Source organism: Cupressus sempervirens, chromosome 8, assembly GCF_028749045.1.
Source record: "Cupressus sempervirens isolate cs-2001-9-10 chromosome 8, ASM2874904v1, whole genome shotgun sequence".
Lineage (NCBI taxonomy): Eukaryota > Viridiplantae > Streptophyta > Pinopsida > Cupressales > Cupressaceae > Cupressus > Cupressus sempervirens.
In genome coordinates, this window is record NC_143125.1 from 523,082,313 (window position 1) to 523,107,035 (window position 24,723).

The following is a 24,723-nucleotide window of genomic DNA, read 5'->3' on the forward strand; positions in this document are numbered from 1 at the left end:
AGAGATCAATTAAGGTGAACTAGTGAAGTCAAAACAACATCTATTGTGAAAATAAAGGTCGCCAAATCAACATCTAGAGAAAAACTAGAATGAACACCCAAGGTAAGATCAGATCTTGATGTAGGAGGGACCAAGTCTACTAGAGATTCAGAGGTAGAGTCTTGATCCTCTAAAAAGATACTTATATGTCATCTTTTAACATATTCCCACCAATTGGGGGAGGAGTGAAACTGAGAACCCCAAGGATAGGAAGATACCAAATGAATGATCATAAAACAATGCCTCTATGTATAAATAGGATCCCTTTATCTTCAAAGTTCTATCTCCCGACTAGAATAACAACTTGAAGGAAATCACATTGAGCAAAGGCTTTACAAGATTAAAAATGACAATAATCCTAGCAAAGGAGGTGGAGGAGAAGAGAGTAGTAGTATTTGGGTTAACCATTTAATAAAGTAGTCTAATTTTTTTTTAAAAAATATTCATATGTAGCATTGCACTAGAAATAAAGAAAAATATGATGGATCTCGACCCAAGTGGGCATAAAATTGAGAGGGTCCATCAAAGGATCAAATGAGGGTAGCCAAGGACAAAGAAACAGGACATGGGAATCCCAAATCTATACACCTAGAGACTAACTAAGATCTTTGTCATCTATAAAGTCAATATAAGTAAAAAAATGTGGTCACAAGGATAGATGTCAACCTTGCCAAAATAGTGGTTGGAAATCCACTTCTGTAAAATTAGGCGAGACAACCACAAATAGTTTAATATACCAACTAGGGCATACTTCTCAAAAAAGGTGAGACATTCCTACACCTAGTTTCCCAATAAAACTTCTAGAACAAAAGAGGCCTAGGGGAAACATTTTGAAGGCTCAAGCAAAAGTATCCTTGGAGGGTTTGTGTCCAACATATTTACAAATGACTTCTTGATTGGGAAATTGAGTAAAGCAAATGCCTCAAAGGTAACTTATCAATATCTCTATAGACGAGGTGACTCAACATGAAAATATTTCTACAAGGGTGGCAATACACATATATAAATATCCACAACCAAGTTACAATTAAAAGAGTTTAGAGCCAAATAACCCACATTAGATGATTCCTTACCCACGGTCTCCAAGAATGGAGGACACAAAAAAGTGTCTATCATAGAACATAATATTATCAATATAATACAAATGATATAGTATATACTATTTATATGTATATTATACAAGATATAAATAATATACTCAATAACCATATATTATTATTGACAATATAAATAATTTAATATATAATAAAGGAAACATGTTAGAATATGCACCATTTGTGAAGATGAAATAGTCATCAATATTGTCATTGCATCCATGTGGGGTCACTTAAAATTGGACAATTGGAAAGATTCTTGAGACAAATCAATTACTAGTCCAATCTAAGATGAGAAAACTTGTTACAAAGTTCTCAAAAAATGTAATCTAACCAAAGATTTCAAAATAATATTAGAACACGAGAAAATGTTTAATGACAAGCTTTCAAAGAACCTTAACATAATGTATACATTATTTATATTTATATTATACAATATAAAAATTAAATACTTCATAATCATTATCTATAGTTTAGAAATATAAATAATTTAGTATATGAGAAAGCAAACATGTTTCAAAATGCAACATTTGTAAAGATAAAGTAGTACCACCCTTAAACATCACATTAAAGAAGAAATTAAGCTTAGAAAAGTAAGTTAACTTTGACTATTTAACACTTTTAGCTTAAAAATCAAGCTTAATATGTGATATATATAAGTAGTCCCATATTGTGGTTCCACCCATTTGGATCAGACAATTGTAAGGATTTGTGAAACAACACAAATAAGAAAATTTGGAAGTTCTGAACAAAAAAATTGGAAATAATGTTAAAAACTGAAATCTGAACATGCACTGAATGGCGTGAGAATAGACGATATTACCTTCTGATCAGCCCATCATTTTCGAAACGTCATCGATTCTCACCTTTCAAATCCTAAATCCACATAGTACACAAATTCCCATCAAAGATTTGAGTTTAATGATTGTTTAATCATATGGACCGAATTATCTGGTAAAAACTAAGATAAAGATTTATTGGATCGTCATCAATCTCATCTCCACCGTCCAATCCAAACATTACATACATCCCCTCAGACGTATGCATTCTATATTTATTGGAAGTGCCGAGCCCTTGTACTTTTCTTTGTTTATTGGGTATGGAGGGGCCCTTAATTTTTAGTACAAAAATACCACAAGAATGATCAATTTGGTTGGAGATATATATTTAATAAAGCCATCATATAATACAAGCCAACCCACAGGATTTGGAACCGCATTGAATGTAGAAAACAGTGTGCTCCGTAGCTATTAGAAAGGGGAGTTGCATGAAACTGAGGGTAGCCGCTGGTTTTGTTTCTCTTCCTCATTCTTTTTAATCCTCTTCACATCCTCATTTCTAGCCAAACGTTACCAGATATCATCTCTTATACACAGCTAGTTTCCATTCAAGCTTTTCATCTGAGAAAGGAAGAAGGGAAAAATGAGTTCAAAGGATTTGATAAGGGAAGAGGGTTCAAAGAAGAAGCTCTCATCTTTATCATTTGATGCTGTGGCGCTTGGATTCTTCTCCTCGTGCAAACATCAATCTCAGTCTGAAGTTGAAGAAGCCACCGACCTTCATAGCCGAAGAAGAAAACAGTCAGAGGAGTCACTCAGACATGTTATGTATCTCAGTTGTTGGGGTCTTAATTAATTGTTTGCTTTCTCTGCAAGATGAGAAATCAGAAAGCTTTCCAGCTGATGTATATGTGGAATGTATTAAATTTTCATGGCTCCAACTATACAGCCGATTGGATTGTAAAATAGATCCTAATTTGGGTCATCTTTTAACTTTCTTACAATTGTGTAAAACATCAGTCTGGTCTATAATTACAATTCTTAGCAGAATATCTTTGCAATTGAATAAGATTTGTGTCTTTATATTGCACGTTCCACTAGGTAAAATGGTCCATTGAAAATGAGTGGTCTTAATGCAATTTAGTGAGGGAGAACTCTAGTAATGTTATGACAAATTAAGATTTCTAATGCTAAATTACTTTCTATTTGTTTGAGTATCTATTTAACAACAAGAGCCATGCCTTGTATCTTGAGTTCTTTGAGGTCAAGGTAACCCCACCTCTTCTTGTTTTTTTTTCTTGTGCACCAATTATATCTAAATTTCCAATTTTGTTTGATCACAAGTAATTCTTGATAGGCTCTTGAATACCATTCATCAATAACCACTATTTCTTTTGATTTCTTAATTAAATATTTATTATCTATATGTAAAAAATCTTTTAATTATTTTAATTTAAATAATATATTCATATAAATTGATTATCTATAATTAACAAGTATCTTAGGGAGTTTACTAGTGTAGTAATTTAAATTATTGTTAATTAATATGTTATGAATAAAAGAATATGAAACTTGAAAAAAGTTCACTCTGTGAAAAAATTAGTCAACCAAAGTTTATTATGCTGGAGGCACTTAGTAGGTACACCATTGAGTGGAGAGAATGTTAAATTTTGTGGTGAGAACAAATCAAGATTCTAGACAACCATTAACCAAAATGTCTCTGAAATATCTTATATACCCCTACAATTAAAATTCTTAGCATAATATCCTTGCAATGAAAAAGAATTTTATGTTTGAGTTGCACGTTCCATAAGAGAAAATCATCCATTAGAATATAGTGATCCTAGTGTAGCTTAGTGAGGGACAACTTTATTGATGTTATGACAAATCAAAATTTCTCATGCTTTATTATCTTATATTTTTTTGTAAGTATCTATTTAACAACAAGAGTCATTCATTGTGTCTTGAGATCTTTGAGCTCAAGGTCACCCCACCTTTTTTCTCTTATGCACCAATTATATTTGATGAGTATTATGTTCTATTGTTGTTTCAATTTGATCTCAAGTAGTTCTTGATAATCTTTTGAATGTCATTCATCAATGACCACTAGTACTATATTTATTTCTTTATTAAAAATTATGATCTATAAAAATCTTTTACTTTCATCTTAATTAAAATAATATTCTTTTGGATTATGGTAAAAACAAGTTTTGAGGGGACCTAAAACCCCATACAAAAAACAAAAAAGATATCAAAAAAGTGTTCACCACATTTTATAAGGACCTGGAACCTATAGTACCAGTGGGAAGCCAAAACCCAGGTTTTACAAGGACCTGAAACCTAAAAAGTAGAAAACATACATAAAAAGCTGGAAAAGAAAAAATAGAAGAAACATCCAGTAGAGAGAGCCAAGACCAAAAACTCAAACCAACAACCAAAACCTATAACCAAAAAAAGAACAAGCTTCCTGCAACTCCTTAGCAACCTCCTAAAGGAGGCTATCAACAGTTGAACCAGGAGCAGCTTCAATGGCTCTTTTTGTACTCAACCTAGTCCTTTTGCTTGGTCCACTAGTCATCTAAACAAGCACAAGGGAAATAATTTCCTCATTGCTTCTCCTTCCAATGCTTGCCGTCGTCGCACACAAGCTGGAAGTAATCGTGTCCATATGTTGGTCACTATCCTTGACCAGCTACCTCAAACCTACTTCGTAGGTTATAAGTTTGTCAAGAATATTCCCGACTTTGCTCTCTAGCTTAATCATTTTGGATTTTTCATTTTCCAGACTTTTGTGCAAATTTTTAACAGTTTTCTTCAGGGCCATGATCTCATTGTAAAGCTAGGTGTTTACCTAAAGAGCGATGTCTACCTTCGATTTGGCTTTATTAAGAAACATAAGCCTCCCATTGATATTCGTCTCCCCATTAACCTCATCAACAATGTTATCCTCTAGATTTTTAGTATCATTGTGGACATCTTCAGGCATAGAGTGTCTCTCCCCAACTGAAACCTTTTTCTCAGTGTCATTCTTCTGGACAATATCATCAATTTTTGTCTCTTGTGTAATAGGCAACATTTTCATATCTTTATTTTCCCTATTTGTTTGCATGGAATGCCCCTTCTCCTCATCAGCTTCAAGGGTAGGTATGTTATCTTGCACATTCTTGTCTCTTCCCTTGGAGGAATTCAAAGACACATCTTGTTCCTTCATTCCCAGGTTTGGAGAACCACATTTCTCCCCATTCTACCAAATTTAACCAAGGACTCACCTTGGCTTCCCAAATACCCATCATTGTTTGAACTGCAATCTCCACTCTTTGTTCCCCTCTCCTCTTCTCCATCATTCTCCGCTTCTGAGGTGCCCTTATCATCTTCTAAAATTTCTTCAGGTTTGACCTATAGATTTCTTTCCTTGATTTTACGTTCACCCTTAGTCTTTTTCTTAACACGTTCCTTCTCACTATTTGATTCATTATTTGACTCTACTTCCATTTCCTTTTCACTAATCTCGTCAATTTTGATATTATGAGTTTTAATTTTTTTCACACTAAAATTATCTAGTGTTTCCTTTCTATTTATCTTCTTTCTCTTTCTAGTTGAGGGGGAGATCTTCACAGTATTCTTTCTGCAATGTTCCTCAATTAATAGAATAAGCCCTTCATGGAGAATGAGCCTGGAACTTTTTTTCCTATGAGTAATAAGGTTATTTAACAAGGAGAATTTCAGATAGAAAGGAAAAGAAACCCTATCCTTATATTTGAAATGGTTTTTTTTTTTAAAAGGAAATTATGCACTCATTTAGACTTCTCATCAAGAACAAAATACTCATGAATGTAGGACAACACATCTTGCCAGAATTTCTTAATTTGGTCAAGATCAAGGAAGTACCCCTCCTTAACTAGTTTTCTTTCATCTTCAGGGTTTTTGGGGAATTTCTTAAGGGCAACATTCAAGATTTTGGTCTCTTTTTTATATTTGATTCCCCCCATAGGAAGGCCAGTAATATCCGCAATAAAATCTTCCATAATAGACAGAAAAAACCCATGCAAAATCATATCCTTTCCAACCCAATTTAAAAAAAATTCTTCAGTAATATGGGGTTTATAGCTATGCAATTTCTCAAGGTAACTAGTGATCTTACCCTTTTGAAGAATGTTCTAGACCACCATTTTCTCCTTTCAGTGCTTGCAATTTGTAGGCTCTTGCTTCCTTGGATCACCATCCATACTACAAACCAAGTTGATAGACAGGCTTCTACGAAGAGGGAAAACTTTACAAAATTTTTTTTTTGCAGAGTTAGACCTTTATTTCCAAAATTGCCCAACCCAATAAAGAGGATAATAATGAGGAGGTACATCCTTGTAAGATGATTGTCAACATCATTAAAGCCACAACTACCTTTATTTTTTTAAATAATTAATTAATCTTTGCTTCCACTACATTTGTCACATCAAAATGAATGCACACCTTTAAATCAGCTTCATTACATAGGTTATCTGCCCACAACAACTGCATATTTGTATGTACTGCTTTGTTCACAGTCTAGTCAACAACCCTATTACCTTCACGAAAAATATGGGTTATGAAAACTTTTCCAAAATTATTAAGGAGATTTTTTATTTCCCTAATAATAATTTCAATATTCCATGTTATGGAATAATTATTGTTAAGCATGTTGATAATATCTAAAGAATCCCCTTCCACCATAAATTTTGGTAATCAATTTCCACTACCTTTTTGACAATAAACAAAGCAACATACACTTCCACCCTGTAATTAGTGGAAGATCCAATAAGAACAAGCACAACATCCACCACCTTACTATTATGATCCTTGAGAACTCCACCACACCTAGCTTTCCCTGAGTTCCCTTTAGCAAATCCATCAAAATTGAGTTTGAGCCACCCACTAGGAGGATATTACCAAATAACTCCATCTTTGTTGGTTTTATCCTTGATCACTTTGTTTCTAATAGGCTCAACTATATCAAAATCACTTTTATTTTAATTTTAATTTAAGAAGTTCTTTTTAACAACCCTTAGGGTTTTGTGGCCTACCACCCAAGTGGGACATTCTTTATCTCTAAAGATCCTATTGTTTCTTTCTTTCTAGAGTTCCTAGCAGAGGTGAGGGAGAGAAAAGTTCCAAAGGATATGAACTTTAGGGCTGCTAATGGAGCATAATTTCCAGCTTTGAAAACATTCCGTAAGGTTCTTTGGTTGAGCCCATTTAAGATTCCAGTACTCAAGGAGGATATTCCAGACTTTATTATTAAAACAATGGAGGAAGAGGTGATTACTATCTTCACTCGCCATCTTACAAAATATACATCTATTTGCAATGCAAATTCCCCTTTTATGAAGATTGTCAATAGTTAGAATTTTTTTTTGAAGAGCAATCCAAAAGAAAATTTCAATCTTTTGAACAAGGCCCTTCATCAAAGATTTCGACCAAGGAGGTGGATTTTCATTCATATCAGTCCTAAAAATAGAAGCCACTTTATAATTACCACTTGGATCAATACCATGGAATCCTCTTGGTCCAGATTAAGGAAGAAAGAATTGAGAGAGATCTAGATGGGATTAAGGTTAGGATTGACCTCCACAAAATTCACCCAACCATCATTTCTCTAGTAGTTAGAAAATAACGCCCTTAGATCTACTTACATCTTTCAATAGTAAGCATCATTATAAATATGAAGCAAAGGGTGATCCATAATCCAAATATCCTCCCAAAACCTCACCTTTATGTCATCACCCATTTTCCACTTGCACCCTTTATGAAGAATATCTTTATCCCCTTGAACAACACTCCAAATGGCAGAAGAGTTAGTTATACCTAGAAGATTCAGGAAATTATATAGAGAATGAGCATTATAGAGATATTTGTGCTTCCAAATGGAACCCCATTCCTTTTCATCTTGATAAACTCTCCACCCTTGCTTTGCCAAAAGAGCTTTATTCATACTTTTTATGCTCCTAATACCAAGTATCCCTTCACATTTAGGCTTGCAAATATTATCCCACACAATCAAAGGCATTCTTTTCCTTTCTTCAGTACTTGTCCATAAAAAGTTCTTTCGGATCTTTTCAATGGCCTCAACATATTTGGTTGGAATTTTAAAGAGGTTGAGTGCATAAGTAGGAAGCCTTTGAAGAGACGACTTGAGAAGGGTAACTTTACCAACTAGACTAAGCATATTTCCTTTCCAACCTACCAATTTCTTATTAAACTTCTCTGCAAGATTCTCCCAAAATGAATTTGGAGGTTTTTGACCCAATGGAAGCCCAAGATAGATTCTCGACAGGTCACCGATAGAACATCCCAAAATATTTGCAATCTTCCTTTTCCTTGGGATAGGAGTATTAAGAAGTGAATAGAGCTTTTCTTCCAGTTAACCAATTGCCTCGAAGCATTAGAATACAAGTTAAGATCCCTTTTATAGCTTTTAGCCTCCTTAATAGAAGTCATACCCAAGAAAATATTATCATCAACAAATTGTTCATGGGAGCAGGATAGAGGTTGAGAGGAGGATATATACCATGAATATCCCCAATCTCCACAAGACCTCTAATATACCTTCTCAAAAATTCAGCCATAGTAGTAAACAAAATCAAAGATATGGGATCCCCTTGCCTCAACCCTCTAAAAGTTTTAAAAAATTCGGGTGAGACCCCATTAATCAAGATAGCCACAGAAGTTGTAGTAACCAATTGGGATATCAATTGTAAGCATCTTTCACAAAATCCAAAAGCCTTCATTACTCTCATGAGGAAGCTCCATTCCACTCTATCATAAGCTTTCACAATGTCCACTTTCATCACAAATCCTTGGGTATTGGATGGAACCACAGAATGAATATTTTCATGCACCACTATAATAGAGTTCAAAATTTGTCGTCCCGGTACAAATCTATTTTGCTTTGATATCAAATTTAGAAGAATCTTCAAGATTCAGAAGGTCAAAACTTTACATACAATTTTATATATCAAGTTACATAGGTTGATAGGTCTAAAGTGCTCTGGGGCATCTGCTCCCAACTTTTTAGGAATCAAGCACAAGAAGGTAGAGTTGATCTCCTTAAGCATTCTTCTTGCTCCAAAAAATTCCTTTACTACACTACGTACATCTTTCCCAACCACATCCCATAAAATATGGAAGAAAGACATGGGGAAGCCATTCTAGGGGATTTATCCCCTTCAAAAGATAGAACAACTTTGTGAATCTCATTCTTAGAGGGAATAACAACCAATCTTGCATTCTGATCTTCAGAGACAATTTGGGGAATAAACTCAAGAAAATATTCATGCTTAATCCTATCAATATTTTGATCAGAGGAAAGAAGAGATGAGCAAAAGGAAACCAATTCACTGGAAAACTCCTTTTCATTAGTCAAAACATTCGAACCCACCTTTAGCCTAGTTATACGATTGGTTGCACTAAGTTTCATGGTAGTCAAGTGGAAACTTTTGAATTTCTATCCCCTATGTACAGCCAAATAGCCCTTGACCTTTGCCTCCAAAAAGTCTCTTCCATTGATACAATGTTGTGGAAATTGACCAGCTTTTCATTTTCTTCCACTAAAAGTTCCTTTGAATAGTGTTCCATCTGAATCCTATCTTGAATATCTTTTAGCTCCATTAACAACTTTTATTTTTCCTTGAATTATATCTTCAAAATCACTCCTACTACATTCCTTAACTTTTTCTTTTACATACCTTAGTTTTTTGGAAACACAAAAAAGGGTTGTCCCATCCATGTTAATATTCCACCGACTTTTGCATATCTAAGAAAAACCTTGGTGTCGAATCCACATTTCTTCAAATCTAAAGGGGAAATTCTTTTTAGCTTTAATTTAATTAGCCACAAAGACCAGAGGAAAGTGATTTGAGGCAACCTTAGGAATAAAAGATAGAGAGAAAATGAAATCTTGGGCCTAATTAGGGGAGATTAGGACCCTGTCCAAACAAGCTTGAATACAATTCTCCCCTGCACTTTTATTAGTCCAAGTAAAACTGACACCTTGAAGGTCTAGGTCCATCAAACCTTCCCCATTAATAAAGTCCATCAAATCTAGTCTCCCTTCCAACTAACTTAGATTACCCCATTTTTTCATGCTCATAGAAAGGAACATTGAAATCCCTTATCAAAATCTAGCTACCATTATAATCTTTTCTTTCAATATTAGATAATCTATCTTAGAACTTTTTCCTCGCACTCTTACAGTCAGGAGCATAAATATTAACCAGAATCCAACATATACCCAATTTTAAATGTTGAAACTTGACAGCTATAAAATTTATTAGAATCAATGAGATGACTAGAGACAACAGATTGATTCCACATAATCAGAGTGCCTTCTAAGGCTCCTTCAGAACTGCAATCTAGCACACCACAATTTTTGAAAGATCTTAAATTTTCCACTTTCGCTTTATCCATTGTGGTTTCTTGAATAACCATAATATCAGGTTTATGATCTCTACCTATTTTTCTAACCAAATCCATCTTGTGGAGACTAGTTAACCCCCTTATATTCCATGAGATTGTCTTCATTTCTTCTTATGGGTAAATTCTAGAATTGTATCTTTCTTTCCATCAACTATATTCTAAAAACTCTCCATTTCCCTCTTATTCTTGAGACTCTTCCTTCCCACTTTCCCTGGAAATATGACATCTTCCTTCACTTTAGGAGAGATCATCTCCATTTTCTTCCTCCTAGTAGAAACTCCAGAAAAAGACATTGAAGAGCATTGTTATCCCACAATCTCATTGTTATCCTCCTCTTGTATTTCCCCTTCCTCACAATCACCCTCAAATCTAATATATTCCTGCCTTTGAATCAAATTTTGGGACAAGCAGTCTGGTTGATTCTACTCAATCTATTGATCCACACAATTCTTGATTGGGGGGGGGAAGGGAAGATTCCTCTATTCTTAAGGCCATATTTCCTTTATCTTTTGTCTCTATATTTTCTTTTTTTTCCTTCTCTTTCCCATTTTTATTAGATCCATCTTTGTTGCCATCACCATCAGTATTCTTATCAAGTGTAATAGCATTACCTTGTGGTTCCTTAGGTTTTCATACCATTTTTTGAGCTTTCTTCTTTCCCTACACCACTTTACTAGTACTTTTAAGGGGTTTAGGATCCCTAGCCCAGCGACCTACTTTCTTGCAATAGAAATAGGTAGTCAAAAGATCTTCAAATTTAGTCTCCTGAGTCCACTTTCCTAGTTTAGAAAAATTATCCACTTTATGGGGTAAGTCCTTAAGCTAAGACACTTTCACATAGATCCTAGCAAAAAGAAGTGTAGATCTAGCACCTGTCATATTATCAATGGCAATGAGCTCTCCAAAGGACCCAACAATGCCTTTAAAAATATCTTCATACCAAAACTCCAATAGGAGACCTGGAAACCAAACCCAAATAAGTGTGGTAAGGAAGAAAGTATCAAATAAATCTAGGTTTGGTTCCTATTTCTTAACCGTAAGGGATCTTCTTCCAGAATACCAAGGTCCCCTACATAGAATCATATTTGTGTCCTCCTTACAAGTGAAGACAAAGGAGAAAAAAGATTTAGGCATAACCACGATATCAACTTGACCCCAAAGGGCCCATTTCCTCTTTACCATGTTCCTTAAAGCATCAATATCATAAAGTCTATAAATGAAATAGAATAATCAACAATGGGGTCCAGTACAAAAATTTGGAACTCACATTTCTCCGAACAGGATTTCAAAACAATAGGGGGAAAGGATAACTTACTCGCTGACCTTTTACCAAAAAGTGATGATCATTTCTTGTCCTCAACATCTTCTGCATGATCCTTCAACCCATAATCACGTTGAATCTCGAAGACCTGATTGATCACATGTGAAGGACCCTCCCCTCTAGGTTGTTGAAGTGGAGCTCCGCCAAACCCTTGGTCAATGGGGTTGCAATGGTCATCTTTCTGCACCTTCTAAGTGTCTTCCACTATATTTTCATCCTTATCATCCTCCTTTTCCTCTTTGGTTCCTTCCAGGTTACATGATGCATCTCCATAGCCATTACCTACAACCACATTCCCACCCAAAACCTCCATTGAAAATTTTTTCTAATTAAAATAATATATTCATATAAAGTAATTATTTGCAACTACCAAATATCTTAGTCTAGTCAAATATTAATTAGAATGCATGTTTTTTGGTTTAATTTGATGTATTTAGTTTCTGTCATGACAAGATAAAGATATTATTGCATCTATTAGGTGCATTGTTTCTAAAATTTAAATTAATTAGCTTTAAGTATTTTTTAAATCTATTAAGTTATTCTATACTCATGTATTTACAAATTTTTAAAAATGTTATTCATCAATGCTCTCATTGGCTGTGAGCAATATAGGTAGGGAGACAAATGAATTTCTAAAACTTAAATTTTAATAAATTTGTAACTAGCTAAAGTACTTTGACACTACTCTAAAATGCAATTAAATGCATCACCTAGGAGAATAGCGTCAGGGGCATGTGAAGTTGCATTTGAAAAAATAAAACTATAAGTCCAAAACATGATAAATTAGTACAATAATAAGCATCAAAGTATGGACAATAGTTAATTTTTTAATAATACTTAACATTTTTAATGAACATGATTTGCACATGGTCACCATATTTAGGGACAAATTTTTAAGTAAATAGTTTGATTGTTGATCTCCCATTTTTATTAATACTTTGTATTTTAAACAAACATGATTTACATATATGTATACATATGTCTAATAAAGATTAATATCATATTAATGAAAAATTTAAAATAAAAATAGTCTATAAAACATTATAATGGGAGTCAATCTTTTTTTCTATCAGTGTTACAATAATAATCTTATTTCTATAGTTAGACGATAAAATAAATTTATATTAATGAACAATATATAACAAGAATAATTTATTTTGTGCTAATAATTTTATTTATAAATCGATTAGTCTCTTTCCTCTTTGTATATAATATTTAAATTTATTGGACAAATCTTATTTTAACAACAAAGCTTGAAAAATATTATATATACTTTACAAATATTATATGCATATATGCATGCTATTTTGCAAACATTATATCAAAAGTAGTATAGTGATATATAAAGGTAATAAACATTGTCTGCATACAAACATTATAGAAGTGTGACATTAGGTAAACAAAGTAATAAATAACACAATAGAAATTCTATAATTTAAAAACATTTTAACCTATTTCTCCTACACATGATTCCATAGATATGTGCTTGCACATATGCAATAAGAATTTAACATGCATATAATAAATATAAAATTAGGTTTCAAACCTAGTTAAATTAGAGACTATTATAAGAAAGTTAAGAAGCAATGAAAATTACAAAACTGTGCATTTTATACAATTGAAATGCTAATGTTCATCCTTCAAATAGTAACAAATACAAGAGGTGCGGGAAGAGATCCAAGCTTGGGGTTATGATGATATTAAGATGAATACTGAGAAAGAAATCCTAGCTGAGCTTCACAACATAGTGGGGAAAGAGGAAATGTTTTGGAGACAGAGGTCTAGGTCAGTCTGGCTCAAGAAAGGGGATAAAAAACTCAAGATTCTTCCACCTCTCCACTATGAAACACAAGGCTACCAACAAAATTTGTGAGATCAAAAAGTGGAATGACACTATCAGGGAAGATAGTGAGATAGTAGAGCAGGCTATCAGGTACTTCTCTTCTATCCTTACTAAAGACCTTAACTTGGAAGAAAAGGACCAGAATGTTATTCTTAACACCATTCCCACTGTTATGAGTGATGCGCAGAATTGGGCCTTAGTTTCTATCCCAAAGTTAGATGAAATTAAAGAGGTGATTTTTGCTCTACCTACTAAGAAGGCCCCTAGCCTTGATGGTTTACCCACCTTTTTCTTCTAGATGTATTGGGAAATTATTCAATTTGATCTTGTCAAAGTTGTTCAGGAATTTTTTGATGCCAGGAACTTGCTTAAAGAAATCAATGCTACTTTTTTGGTCCAGATCCCTAAAGTCACTAGAGTAGATTCTTTTGAATCTTTTGGACCGATTAGCCTCTATAACTCTTTTATAAGATTTTTGCGAAGGTTTTAACTAACAAAATTATCAATTTACTTCTAGTAATTATTGCACCTTAGCAATCGGGTTTTGTGCCTAGTAGACAAATACTGGACTCCATCATTAAGGTTCATGAAGTGATTTGTTCCCTTGAAGTTGGAAAACAGGAGGGTTTTTAGCTCAAACTTGGTCTATCTAAGGCCTATGACAGTGTGGACTAGGGGTTCTTGGACATAATTCTTGAAGCTTTTATTTTCAATGCCAAAGTGAGAAAGATTATCTATCAATTGGTTTCTACCCCTTCCTTTCATGTCATGGTTAATGGGACCCCCTATGAATTCTTCAAATACTCTAGGGGACTTCGATAGGGAGATCCTCTCTCTCCTAGATCCTCTTCATCATTTTGGTAGAAGGTTTGGACAGGCTCATACATTTCAAAAGGAGCAAAGGGGATTTAGTGGGCCTGAAACCTTCCTCTGGTCCCTTGGTTTTCGCTCACCATCAATTTGTGGATGATACCATCTTGGGGGGTGAGGCCTTGGTGAGAGAAGCTAGGATTGTGAAAAGAATCCTCAATAATTATTCCAAGGCCTTTGGGAAACTCATGAACTGGGACAAGAGTTCAATGTTCTTCTTCAACACCCCATTGGGAAGACAGAAGAAAATTGTTAGCATTTTGGGTTGTAATGTTGGTGTCATCCCTTCCATTTATTTGGGCTTCCCCTTGGGGACCAAACCTCCTAACAGCTTTTGGACCAATCTCATTGATAGATTCAATAGGAAGCTGGCGGGATGGAAAGGCATCACTCTGAGTCGGGTTGGCAAAGTGATGTTGATTAAATCCACCTTATAGAATTTACCCACTTATGCTCTTAACCTCTTCTCTATCCCTTCTAAGGTGGCTGACCATCTGGAAGCTATTCAAAGGAAGTCCATATGGTTTGGCACAAATGAGAACAAGAAATACCATTTGGTGGCTTGGGAGAACATCTGTAGATCAAAGAAGCAGAGGGGATTAGGGATTAGAAAGTTGAAACAGTTTAACTATGCCCTACAAGCGAAACATATTTGGAGACTTTTCAAAAATAGTGACAAATGTAGAGATATTTTGAAGCTCGAGTATTTTGCTAACCTCAATCTCATATAGTTCATTAGTAGGGATCTTGACCCTAGGGGCTCTAATATCTAGAATGACTTTTTGAGAATGAAGAGCTTAGCTTTTGAGAAAGTGAAATGGAAATTGGGCAATGGTGAAGATATCAATTGCTGCCATAATGACTAGCTTAGATCTAGGCCTCTATGGGAAATAGAGCCTTTTAAAAGAAGGGCTAATGTATGTATAGAAAGATATGGGAGAAAGGTGAGTGACTACAGGATCCATAATGAGTGGATTGATCTAGCTGAGGTGTCCCAAGAGCATAAGCCATTGATGGACATGGTCAAGCATATTCCCTTGTCCCATAACAAAGATTCCATTATCTGGAGGGAGAATCTAAATGGCATTTATATTGTGGCCTCTGGCTATGAGACTTTGCAAAACTTTGGCCCTGCCCCTATTTGGGCCAAAGCCTGGTTTCTGGGCCTTATCCCAAAAATTAACATTTTTTTTCTGGATTATGCTCCAAAACCAAATTCTTACAGTGGAAAACCTCACCAAGAGGGAAAAAATGATGCCCAACAGATGCATTTTATGCAAAAATAATTGTAAGAGTGTTGAGCATATTTTTATCCATTGTCCTTTCATCAGAATTATTCAGTCTCTTATACTATCTTTTTTCAACATGCCCTGGTGCTTCCCTTCCAAGATTTTGGGGCTCTTTGAACGATGACATCGTGGGGTGTTAGGGAGTGATACCACAGTTATGTGGAATTGGACCTTACCCCATATATGTTGGGGGCTTTGGAAAGAGCGAAACAACAAAATTTTTAGGGAAAAGGAAACAAAGGAAGACATTGTCTTCCACAAATGCCTTAATGATTTGATTGAAAACTACACCAAAATCAAAGGTCCTATCCCCTCTCTTTGTACAAAGGGTAGGGACAATAAAAAGAGGGATGGCCGTAGATGGACTCTTTTGCCTGAGGGATGGCATAAGGCTAATTTTAATGGGGTGGCCAAAGGAAACCCAGGAAAGGCTAGGTTGGGAGGCATCATCAGAAATGCTTTTGGTAAAGGGATTGCTGCAGTTTCTACTCCCCTTGGAATACAGACTAATCATTATGTGAAGGCTATTGTGGCTCACCCTACTAATAAACTGGCAAGAGAAATAGGAGTTAAATATCTCTGGCTAGAAGGAGATTTAAAAATATTATAGATTGCCTTAATGAGAAGAATAAGCCTACATGGATGACTACAACTATATTTGATGAATGCATTCAACACCTTAAGATCTTCGAAAAAACCTATGTGGCTCATGAGTACCAAGAAGCCAATCAAGTGGTGGATAGGTTGGCTAACTGGATAGATGAATATAATTTCCCATCAGATATTAATGAGTTGATCGAAAGGGAAAGGATCTCAGGTAGATTGGGTATCATAAAAAGTCCATTATGATTGTTTATGAGTTACAAAGAATAGTCAGAAATATGATGTGTAGATTTATTATGATTGTTAATGAGTTATGGGGACTGTGAAAAAATGTGATGTGTAAGTACAATAGCACTTGTACTTCTCACATCAATAATATCTATCAACTTACATCAAGGATAGATTTTGGGCAGAAAGTTCATGAGGCAAAAAGAAGTTCCAAGAAAACAAGGAGTGCCAAAGATATTTTTGCTTCAAAGAGCTTTGATATTGGAAATAGAGCTTACATAGAGGAAGATATCATGGTGGGGGAAAGACAAAGGAGGGAACTAGAGGACGAAGCTTAGAAGTGGCATAGATGCTCTAAGGTGTTGAACATTCTGAAAAAAGGGGAAATCACGAATTTCATAGAATGACTCCATGGTTGGAAACCCTCCATTACCAAGAGCATGGTAAAGAGCTGGAATGAGGGAATTATTCAAATTGATAGGGTGGATTTCATGGTGTTGAAGGATGTCATCTCTATTGTGACTGGCATTCCTATAATGGGGAAGAAATTCTATAGAGATAGAAATATTTTGAGGCAAGCAGTGGTAGAATTCACCAAGGATCAAGAGGAAAAAAAGGCATTGGTGAAGAAAGGAACTTACTATCTTTTGAGCTCCATCAAGCTGTTGTGTAGGTTCATGTTGTAGGTTATTATCAAATATATATCCGTCGATACCATATTCAATCACCTTTGCACCCACCACTTGGTGCTACTCAACCATTTTAGGTATGGAGCAAAGATATCTATTCCCTTATACCTCTACTCTTCTATGAATGAGAACATTAATGATTATAAAGAGAAGCATACTAGCAATCTAGTGCTCCATGAGGGGCTTTTACTATTAATCTATGAATTTTTTAAGGCTAGATCTATGGGAAAACAAATTAAGAATAGGAAGGAAGGCAAGAAGGGCAGAGGGGACTCTGAAGAGTAGGGAGAGGACTACATGCCTTCTATTACTGAGGATAGCCTTCAGATGCACATGGACTCAGAGGAGGATGATTCCCCATAATGCAACTCTGGTAAAAAAATTATCAAAATGGAAAGGAAGGAGAAAAAAGCTTTTCCTGAACCCGAACGGGGCCTTGACACCTCCTTGGACAGGGACTATAATAAAAAGGCTGAAGGCATGATTACGAGGGAAGAAAGTGAAAAAGGTGAGGAGGATCTTAGAGAAGGGGAGGGCATAGAGAGGAAGAAGGGAAAAAGAAACATCACTATCAAAATGCCAACAAGCAAAGAGGACAAAGTCATGATCTCCTGGGGCCAAAATAGAGGGAAAGTCTTTGAGTCTAAGGAGGAAAAATAGGGGGTGGAGAAGGAGGGGTAGAAGGGGACATTAGTCAGATTGAAAGGGAGGAGCAGGAGCAAGGCTATGAGGAATTCAAAACTAGCAAATATAGATGCTCGATCATGGGCAAGGATAGGAATATAATGTGGAGGAATTTTGACACTACTTTTGCTAAAATGGGGATCAATAGAGAGTTGATCAAAACTCTGGTCAAAGAGAATGAAGAGGGTAAAATCCAAATGGAAGAGTTGATCGACCCTGCCCTTGCAATTTTTAGCGACACCACTAAGGAAAATCCTCAAATGGATGTCCTCAACAATGCCAAAAACAGCATGGTGGACAAATTTCATATGACCAAATGGATTTTTCATGAAATCTAAGACCTCAAATACAGGGTGAGCATCTTGGACAGGGAGAACTATAGCTTGAAGAATAGGATTACAGAGGAAGAAAAGAGCATGGACAACAGAGTGGAGGATGTCAAGAACATGGTCCAACAATGGAGAGCTCAATATATATTATAGTGGAACAAAGCTATAATATTCTCAAAGAGGCTAATGAGAATATTAAGCTGCTCATTAACAAAGCAGAGGAGCATAGAACCAGCAAGGCAGAGGACCTTGTTCCCCACAATTCAAAGTACAAGACACTTAATGATAGATGAAGGAAGTGTACTAGATCCAGCATGAAGGAGGACATCCTGGAACCTGACTAGGAACTCTCAGACATGAAGGAAGTGGCTGGTAGATTATCGGAGCTAGAAATCAGTGCAGCAAAAATTCTGAGAGAAATCTCCTTAGCATCCTGGCTTTTTTGGCCAACGTGGTTTTTTTTGTCCTATCCACTTGGATTTTTAGTGGTTTTCTCTTTTTTTGTGGGGGGTTGTTTCAGTTGGTTTCTTTTAGTTTCTCTTGTTACTTTAAGTGTTTTTTTTTTTCTCAATTCTTCGTTATGTAAGGGTTTCAAGGCCCCATTAAAACCTATTTTCCTTCATAAAGAATACAAATGAAAAAATACCTTTAGTAGGCTAAAAAGAATTATATATTATATATTTTAGAATATTACTTTGGATTTTTCAATAAGTACTTCTTGTAGTCAAATGATTTTAAAAGACCAAAGTATTTTATTCATAAGAGTTTAGTTATTTATTAAACTACATTTCTTCCATGCCAGAATGATCTTAGCTTAAAGATCATTGTAACTACAAGAAGACTAAAAAAAATATTTAGCATCAATATTTTTTGTTACTAGAGATGTCAAAAATAGAGAATTTTTAGAATGCATGTTCTCTAAAATTGAATCTTGCTATAAAAGTCAATATTTTGTTTATTGAAACTGTGCCTTTAAGTGTTTCTCTTGTATTTTAATCTTGGCACCTTTATTTATTTCATGGAATTATTATGATTCCACAATTTGTTTCATCATGAAAAGAACTAAAATTTTACCATAAGATTTATTAGAAATAAAATCAACTTTATATTGTTAATCATTTTAAGATTTGTATCATTTCACTAGCTTCACCTATTTGTAACTCTAAATTGTTATACTATTATACTATTGGTAAGAACTATGACGCTTTGTGTCTCTTATTTGAATTTGTACCTTGTTTTATATTTTAATTTTTAATTTATTTCTTAGAGTTTTAAATTATTACATACATTATATGTTATATAAAGAAATAATTTTTAAAATAATATTACAATTTAATTTATTATATATTTTTATTATAAGTGTAATAATAATCATCATAATTATAATATTATATATTTATATTCATTAAATTAAATCATTTATTTTTATGTAAAACATTAATTATATTTATTATTTTGTCAAGTATAAATATGTTATTAAATTTGAGGTTTACCACTTAGAGTGTTTGTTAAGTCAGGTTGTTGTTGCTATCCTTGTGTTGGTTCAAATTTCTACTAGACCATTGTGATTATCGGCATAAACCTTTGATGGTCTAATGTGCTTGTAGGTTTGAACTTCAACTTTGTAATAGGGGGATGTGGTCTCCTATTTATGGCTCTAAGTCAAAAGTGTTTCATATAGAGTTGGATGGTGTGTCATGCTAGCATCACTAGGGACATTGAAAAAATTACCCAACACTTCAATCTTAAATTTATTAAATTTACTCTATATTGTGATATTATTCTAAATTAATCCATGGGAATTTGAAAGATTTAATTACATACTTTTAAAAAATAATTTTAAATTTACATTTTTTTTTTATATGAAGGGTTTTATTGATATAGTAATATCAAAATTAAAGAACCAAAGGTGTTTTGCAAATAAGTTTTTGAATCCCTAGGCAAGCACATATGTCTCTATGAATGATTTCTCTTAACTATGTGGTTTCATTTCAAGCAACAAGTGTGGGAGTATAGGCTACATACTAGCATTTTATTCTTTGATTCTTTCTATCTTTTCTTTGTTTACATTAAATTTTATGTGTTTAGTTTCTTTGAAATTTTACTAATCTAAGATAACATAATTTATCTTTCTTTTCTTTGCACACTTTATTCATGTAATGACATGGTGGTTGGTTCATTTTTTAGGGCATTCAAGCATGAAACCACCCATCTTATCCTCTAACCCTAAATCTTTTAAAATAATCTAGTAATACTAGGGTAAGTTGTTTCTTGTTTGAGGTTAAGGGAGCTTGCAAAAATCCTATATTCTATATTTAGGGCCGAGGCCTTTTTTCATGTAGCTTGTGCTTATTATGGTTAGTTATTTGTTGGTTGTTATTTTTTGTAGTTTGTGGGGTTGTTAGTTTGTAGGTTTTATCCTTTGCAGATGTTTGATTGTGGGTTCCATATTCCTATGAAAATCTATATTGATAGGGTTTCAAGACTCCTTTATAATAATAAAAGAACACCATAGTAAGCCCTCCTTTTTCACCTTCTACATCTGTAGGGTTTTAAGCCACGAATATGAATATGGACAATGAAATAGTAAATATTTTTTTCTTCCTTGAATATTCTTTCTATCTCTCCAAAATATATATTTTTAGATGTTATTTGTAAAGAAAAAAAAGATTAAGAAATATTTCCATCTTCCTTGTTGTGTCAAATGCAAATAGGGTTCTACCTAGAAATTTTGTGGATGACTAGCTTTCTAATGTCTAGCAAAATAAATTATGAATGAAAACTTATTTTTGTAGACTTTTGCACAAAATTTTAGTCGTGATTTTTTTCAAAATAGTTTTATGAAAAAATATGTAACTAAAAGGGCATTCTAGAGCATCTAGAGTTAGATTTTTAGGGCCCTCAATGGTGATTGCATTGCGATCACTAATGAAATTAAGTCATTATAGGGAAATTTTTGTCTCACAATGAAGAATGTCCTACCATTTTTATTCTTACAACATTGGATAACCCTAGGGTTATCCTCCCCCATCTAGATTCCAAGGTGGCAATTTCCTCAAACCTAGTACAGAGAGTCATGATAGAATCAAAAATTATATTCTCAATAATATCTATGTTTTGAGCCTAAAACAATTGATGACATGTTAATGTCTAATTTATATATAGAAGAGAAGTAAATTTCAAGAAGAACTATCCCATTTTAGCTTTAAGAAAGTTACTATCTAAGGACCCTCAATCTAATGAGACATGACCCATGGATAATCTCCTACTCTCTTTTTTCGTGAGCCTCTTGTTGAACCTTTCCATATCCCAAACCATATATTTTGTATTCGCTCTCTTGATATTACATCATCACCCTTATCCCCCCTCCACCCTTTTTCATGTTTACCACATGGTGGAGCACTTCCATAAGCCTAAAGGGGTGGATGCCAACAAAAGAATGTAGGATAGATTGTGATGAGGGACTTGAGAAATAATATCATTTAAAATAAAGAGGGGGTCCCTTCTTTTAAGGATGAGAATATTAGGTTGATAAATTTGTCTCTAGTTTGATTGAACCCCTTGGCTCTAGTGTTAATGAGATTGACTCGAACAATGGTAAAAATATTTGCTAACCATTGATGGTGACATCCAATATTAAATAGAATAAATTTATTGGTAAATATAATGGGATCCACCATGTTTAGACTATTGAACCCACCACCATAAAGGGGTAATATTTAACAACAAATTTTGTGTCCTCTCTAAGGAATATATTTAAAAGATTCCTATGAGACCTCCTCAATATACAAGTCTACTCCCAATAGACTTGCTCCTAGATGATGGGTTTGATATAAAACCTATGGATCCCCAAGACATGGCTCACTCCTTGGACCTAATGATAGACATGCATCATTATAGGTTAGTTGGGACCCTAACTTAGGAGATTATATAGCTTCTAAATTAAGCTCCAAACTAGAAGACAATGATATATCTATCCTTGTCATCTTGACTAAACCATTTTTATGCCTCCATCAAATATTTGTTCCCATCTAAGATGGTGAAGTTAGTCCCTACCTATAGAACTAATGTGGGTATTTTCCTTTAAAACTTCCCTATATAATGAGATTAGTAATACTTCTTATGAAGCTTACAACTTGGTTATTCATTAAAGAAATCTCAAAATGATAGATTCACCTAATATGAGCTCCAAAATAGAATAAATGAAATCCACCCTTCCTAAATGTTTGAATTCTTCAGGGTTAACATGGATACCACTAATTAATTTAAGTATGGGATTACAATGCATATCTTGGAATTTCATAAGTCTTTAATCCCCTAACACAAAATATAGTGTGAATAGATTGATAAATAGTATGAAGAACAAAAATATTTTCTTCTTCTAAGAGGTTAATTCCACTTATTATATGCTTAATATTAATCAAAAATGCATCTAAATTAATCCATCTAATTCACACAAAAACAAAATCAAGGAAAAGGTTTCTCTTCCATCTTTATTTAAAATAAATGGGCCCCTAAAGTCAAGGAATGAGGAACCTCTCTATACAAATAGGTTGTGCGCATCATTGTAGGTAATGATGGCTTAGATATTGGCCTTTTTTCTCTATGTATGGACCAAATTATTATAAAGACAAGATTAAACTATGGAAAAATCTCTTCACCCTTAAAGAGGTTCCATGGATTCTAGGTGGAGACTTTTATATGATAAAGAGAATGATAGTAAAAGGGGTGAAAATAAATTTTAGTGGAAAGGAATTGAATAATTCTATTGGTAAAAAATTAATTTATTTGACCCATTATAAAATAGGAAGAATGTGGACAACAACATTTGGTTCATGTATATCTCTATAAAAATTAACCTCATTCCAATAGTCCTTCCTCAGACTTCTTATGAGTCATATTTCTCCCTATAGGTTGGACTTTTCAATTTTTTGTGGCCCCCTTTCTTTCCTTATTCATGAGCCTATGAATGAATTTAACATGTGTTGTGTCCATCAAGTTTAGGAGAGGTCATTGAGAGTTTCTCTTATTGGAAAATCCATTGGATTATTTGTACCCCTAAATTTTTTAGATGAGGTTATTGTACCTCAAGGACTATACAATAATTGTAGGTACTAGTATATTATTTCTCGAGGATACATGTTATAAGATTGAGACTTTCATGGGACAACATGGTTATAGGAAATCCTCTAATGACCCTGGAAGTGATTTGATTTTCTTGTGTTGTGAGTTTTGATTCACCAAGAATCTTTTCTTGTTGAAGATTTGTTTAAGAGGGGATGATTTTTGTGTTTTGATGTAGTTAGGTTTTTAGTTTTTTCTCAAATTGATAATTTGATCAAAATAATATTTTCTTCAGATATAATCTTAAGATGTCATATTAGCAGAGTTCTAAATATTTTCATGCTAATTACAATTTGACTATGCTTAATTGATCCTTTTAGTTTTAATTAATACTCAATATACTTCAAGTCTATGTCAATTTGAATATTGATTATCTCTTAAGCCTCTATGATTTTCTATTGATATTTATTTTGACAATGGACCATTTTTTTAATATAATTTTTAGAGTTGAAAGTAATTAAGGGATAAAGGTTGTCCAAGTCTATAATGGTTTAAAAGACAAATATATGAATAAGTGTCTTTGAGTGTGATTCATTTTATCCAAAATTTATAGATGCACCTATGAAGTTATTTAAATATGTTACCCATGTCCAATATTTTATTATTATGTTCTCATCTTGACTATGAAGCACTATTGTGGTATATTATGCTAATTTATGGGATAATGCTTGCATTCATATATTGTACTTTTGTCTTTTCATTTGAAAAAGATTATGAGTAAGTAAACTAATGATCTAGAAAATTGCATTTGTCTTAGCTTCATTTTCAATATTCTTCTCTTTCCACCACCCTACTCATTTAGATTCACCTCCTCAATCCGACAGATCTATTTTGAGTGACCATTTTGGTTCTACAACACTCATACTTTCCCTAAGGCCCTTTGTCAATAACTTTCCTTTTTCTAGCATGTTTGGTTGGACCAAAACATCACATATCCTAGTTTAGAAATAAATATATGAGATAAAGGCCTATCACAAGATCCATATCCACTTGTTATCTAGGATTAGTGATCCCTCCCCGAGTTTCTGTAACTACGTCCATAGCCTCAACATCCTCATTAAGTGTATTATGATAACCACCCCCTACAACACCCAGGGTTGTGAAAACCTTCATCATTTAGGATAATGGAAGCCCCCTTATTCCACTAGTCATTAATATAAGATATAATTTTATCCCTAATAATTCTCTAAAATTATGCTGCCACCAAGACCCCCATTTCAATTATTTCATGATTTCTCCTTTAGAAACCCAAAAAAAATCCAAAGTGAGACCTCAATTAGAATTACACCTATTTTGCAATCTATTTATGTCTACCCAACTACTCAAGAGAAATAAGAACCCTCCTCCATCCCTTGTCCCAATTATTGAAAATGGGTAAGATGA